The following is a 5,054-nucleotide window of genomic DNA, read 5'->3' on the forward strand; positions in this document are numbered from 1 at the left end:
CCGACTACGTCCGCGGCTGCTTCCAAGGTGAGCAGGCCAGGGAGGGGAGCCCGTACTGGTCTCCTGCACTCCGTCACTGCGGATGGCTCCTCGCCTCTCGGGGGCGCCACGGTGGGTCCCCCCCCCCCATTTGTGCCACATCTCGCCCGTCTCTTCCTCCGCAGACAACGCCTGTGTCAGCAGGCCCTGCCAGAACGAGGGGGAGTGCCAGGTCACCCCGGAGGGCTTCAAGTGCGTCTGCGTCGAGGGCTACATCGGACCCCTCTGCGAGGACTCCCCGCTGGAGAGTTCGACCCCAGCGCCCCCCAAAACCAGCACGTCCAGTGCCTCCAGTGCCTCCAGTACCACCCGGGCCCTGCCGGAGGTCAGCCAGACGACTGACGCAGGTAGGCAGACCTCCGCCCTTCTCCGACCCCCCCACCCCCCCAGGCTGGGGCCCTCTGGCCCCTCATTCCCTCCTGCTCAACTTCTTTGCTCTTCCCCCCCCTCAGGGAAGCCCCAGGGACCCAACCTGCTGACCATCCTGCTGGGCGTCTTCATCCCCCTGGCCACCATCCTCCTCCTGACGCTGATCATCCTCTGCGTCTGTCGGCACCGGAACCAGTAAGGAGGGGGCCCAGTCTGGGCTGAGCGTTGCCACCCCCCCCACCCACCGCAGTGATAGTTTTGGGGGGGGGAACGATAATGAGAATGGTGATGGCATAGAACCAGGATGAGGACGAGACGGGAGGGCCAGAGAAAAGTTTTACCAGTAAAGGAGAATATTGGAAGCTCAGGGTTGAAAGGAGGGGTCTTTGGGGGTCTCTGAGCTGAGGGGGTTGGCAGGTGTTTCGTGACCCAACTAGGGAACATCATCAGTGCTAGAAGGGGGGAGGAGGAAGAGAGGAGGAAGAGGAGGAGAGGGGGAGGAGGAGGAGAGAAGGAAGAGGAGGAATAGGAGGAGGAGAGGAAGAGGAGGAAGAGGAGGAGAGGAAGAGGAGGAGGAGGAGGAGGAAGAGGAAGTGGACTGTGGGATCCCTGGTGGTTTCTGAGCTAGGTTGTTTTCTTGCAGACATTTCATGACCCAACTAGGTAACATCATCAGTTACCCTGTTACCTACTTTGGGTGACCACCCAAGGGAAACGTTTGGCAGCTTTCCGCCAGCTGAGCCCCCTGCGAGCCCTTGGGGCTGCCCTGCAGGGTCTGCCTCTCATCTCACCCACCCCCTGCCAGCCCCCTCCCCTTCCTCGCCAGGCTTCCCCTCTTCCCCTGCCTGGAGCCCTCCCTGTCGGAGGGTTGGGTTGACCGCAGAGGAGACCAGCAATCGGCTGCCCAAGACCCAAAGCTCCAGGCACCCCCACCCCCGTTTCCCCCCCAGACCGGACTGACCCCGGGCATCGTGAGAGAGGCGCCCACAGGGCACGGGAGAAGCCTCCTGGGCACTAGGAAGCAGAGCCGGGGCTCAAGTGGCCGAGAGAGGCCCCTCAGGTGGGCTTCAGACCCCCCCATGCCCCCAGACTCACTGGGCCTCCGTGTCTTTTCAGCGGGTACAAGATGAAGCTGGACGAAGACCGCGTCTCCATCATCTCGACCACAGGTGAGAGCCTGCGCCATCTGGGCACCTGGCAGCCGGCACACTGGGGCTGCTCTGACTGGTGCTCCCTTCTCTCTTTCAGGCTTCCCTGGCTTGTGAGGCCCCGATCCACCAGAAGAGCCTCCCCCTCGTCCATCCCCTCCCACCCCCACCCCGATCTCCAGAGCTGGCTTAATTGGGAGGAGGAGGAGGGGACCCCCACCCCGACTCCACCTAGATCAATGGGCACTCACCAAGTTGCTGGCCGTGGCATCCAGTTTCCCCCAGGGTCTGCTGGCTGGTCCCTGACGGTGGCCTCGTCTCTCTACACACACACACAAACACACACACACAGGAGGGGAAGGACCTCTGCAGAAAGTGCCTGGGAGGGAGGGGGAGGAAGGAAGGAAGGAAATAAAGAAAAGAGGAAGGGAGGAAGGAAGGAAGGAAAGAAGGAAAGAAAGAAAGAAAGAAAGAAAGAAAGAAAGAAAGAAAGAAAGAAAGAAAGAAAGAAAGAAAGAAAGAAAGGAGGAATGGAGGAAGGAAGGAGCTCTTTTCCAGACCTCCTCTCATCCACATATTTGAGACCCCATTCCGTGGGGAGCACAGCAATGTGGATCCCCTCTTTCCTGAAGGCCCCTCAGTGAGGTTCAAAGACCCCCAACCATTTCCCCTCCTCCAACAGGCTGAAGGCGGATGATGCCTTGCTTGTGCTTCAGGCAGCCAGGTGTGGGGGGAGAGCCAGGCCAGAGTCCCCCTGGGGGGAGCACAGAGTTGGGGGCAACGAGGGGCGATTCAAAGACCAGATTAAATTCCTGGCACAACCTGAACCCACCTCCAGGGGGAGCTCTAGGACCAGAATCCCACCTGTAAAGCAGGTGGATGGATGGGCAGCTGCACCACCCTTGTGTCCCCTCCCACCATCCGAAATTCCCAGCATGCTCTTTGGGCCTTGGGCCCAGGGCAGGAGGGCATTTGCTGGGGGGAGGAGCGATGGGCCCCTGGCCTCCCACCCTGGTGCTGATTGCACCCTGGTTTCCATCAGGCCCAGATCTACCCAGCAACCGGCAGAGAGCGGGCAGCCTTCCCTGAGGAGCTGGCTCCAGGCTGCCCCTCCATGTCCCCCTCCCCAGGGAGCCCCCTTGGATTGGCTGCACTGATGCAGGCCGCACCATTTCCCCCCAAGGAGGGGCTCCCTTGGTCATCCAGATGTGCATCCCCCTCCTCTCCAGCCAGGAGACCTGCCCTCCTGGGACTTCCCAGGAGGTGAGGGAGGGTCTCCTCCACCAGCCTCACCGCCAGCTTGGCAGAAAACCTCCTTGGCAGCTTCCTCACAAGGAGTGATTCCTCTGGGTGGCAACCTGGTTCCCGGAGGTCCTGCCTGCGTTTAAATCAGGGTTTGTCAGCCGTTAAGATGAGGAGCCAGGATTGGGGGGGGGGTGAGGTGGAGAAACTCTCACCCCACAGCAGCATTGGAGGAGTGGGCCGGTTTGCAGAGCCCCTCCCTCCCCCCCCAGATGTGCCCTGATTGCCCCCATGCCAGGGACAGACAGATACACTTTAGGTTGATTGTTTCTTAAAGGGATGCCAGCCTCGCACAGACACAGACACACCTGCTGGGCTGGTGTCTTCACCCCCAAGATACACAACCGTGCAAAACTTCTAATTAGCTGCCCATTGTTCAGTTGTATTTTTCCATTCCTCAATCACAAATTGTGTTGAACTGTTTCTCTGCAAAGGCCGGTCAAGGACTCTTAATAAAGAAAATGCCTACAAAATGTCTCAGCAGACCGGACAAGCGACTTCCCCCTTTCACAGGCCTGGGGAGTAAGGCCCAGCTGGAACCTTAGGGGTGGGGGGGGCACTCTGGAACCTGGGCAAAAGGATGCCGGAAGTGGCATAGAAAGGGCGCCATGCAGAGATCGTAGTTGGCATGTTTAAGGTGCGTGGACTTCAACTCCCAGAATCCCCAAGCAGCCGTCCTTCCCTCGGGATGCCCAGAACTGCTAATTTGGGAATCCGACCAAACTGAAATTGGCTGGGACACTTTCGCCCCCCCCCCCAATTTCACTTCTTCCAGGGGTTCCCCCAACATCTGGCGCTCCTTAGCTGCCATGGTTCCCAGCTGTCCTCCAGAGGCCTCCTCTGCTCCACGTCCCACAGAGCGCAGCCCCCGGGCGAGAGAGAGGAAACGGAGCCCAGCCTCATGGGGGAGGTAGTACCTGGGCATTCCAGGCGTGGAAAGCCCCCCCCCCCCCAAGCGGCAAAGGGTTTTATCGCACGCCTTGTTTTCCCTGATTGTGTTATCAGCTGCTTGTTTGCAAAAGACAGGAACTTCAATGGCCCCATTATGGCCGGAGATTAAGAAAGCTGATGCCCCCCCCCTCTGCCCCACAAGGTGTGGCCCAGTTAGGAGGCCCTTGTGGAGCGGGGACGCTGGCTGTGCCCAGATCAAACCAACCCTGTGATGTGAGGGGAGGGGAGGCCACGTTGGCTTGTGCTCCCCCTTCCCAGGGAAACTGCCCAGATGTCCCTGGGGCCCAGCCCAGCTGGAGGGCCCTTCCTGAAGGGAACCAAGTTTCGATTAAGCTTTGAATTTGGGCACCCCAAACTCACCAAGCGCCTCCCCTCGAGGCTCTGGGGAAGGAGCCCAGCCAGGCGTCCCTCCCGAGCACTGAGCACTGAGGCTCCTTCCCCACGGCTGGGAATCCCCCTGTGCAGGGACCCACAGCCTGGCCCTCCCGGCAGCCCACTTGGGGGTTTTGCCACATGGCAGGAAAGAGGCTTTCTGGGCCCTTCGTCTGAAGCCAGGAGGCTGGGAGTTCTAGTCCTGGCTCATGCATGGAAGCCAACTGGGTGACCTTGGGCCAATCACTAGGAGACCGTGAGTTCTAGCTCTGCCTTAGCCATGAAAGGCAGCTGGGTGACTTTGGGCCAATCACAAAGAAAGGTGATTCTACTCCCAACTCAGTCATCAAAGCCAACTGGGTGGACCTCGGGCCAATCACCAGGAGACGGCGAGTTCTAGTCCTGCCTTGGCCCGAAAGCTGGTCAGTCTCTCTCTCTCTTAGCCCAGTCCGCCTCACAGGGTTGTTGTTCCTGTGGGAAAAGCAGGGGCAGAAGGGACTATTGTGTTCGCCACCTTGAGCACTTCTAAAAAACCATAAAAGAATCTGGAATGTAAATAAATATATAATTTAAAAAATGTGAAGAGCTACCGGCTTTCTTTGACGTGACCTGTCCTATCGGTCAGCCTGTAATGGGCAGCTGCCAGGTCTCATCGATTCCGAGGGTCCAATTGTTCACCGGCAGCCGTTGTGTGTCCTGTCCTGGCCTCAGCACCGCCCTGTGTCAATTCCCAGCACGGGTGGCACACAAAAGGCCCCCACCCACCCTTAGAGCAACCAAGGGATCCAAAAACGCGGAGGTTTTTGCTCTACAAGCACGAAACGCCAGCCGGCTCGCAAGGTCAGCCGCGGACCGGCCCTTTCGCACACCGCA

At 59.4% G+C, this 5,054-nt stretch overlaps 1 long non-coding RNA gene across 1 annotated transcript; it reads left to right on the forward strand.

Annotated features, from left to right (window-relative positions):
• The first annotated feature begins 552 nt into the window (after positions 1 to 552).
• On the forward strand, positions 553 to 1,914 carry LOC309400754. Its single transcript, XR_014176707.1, has 3 exons — positions 553 to 603; positions 1,525 to 1,577; positions 1,657 to 1,914. It is a non-coding gene; the product is annotated as an uncharacterized lncRNA (long non-coding RNA).
• Positions 1,915 to 5,054: the final 3,140 nt, after the last annotated feature.

The sequence above is a fragment of the Natrix helvetica genome (assembly GCF_964273705.1).
Source record: "Natrix helvetica genome assembly, chromosome: W".
NCBI classification, from domain to species: domain Eukaryota; kingdom Metazoa; phylum Chordata; class Lepidosauria; order Squamata; family Natricidae; genus Natrix; species Natrix helvetica.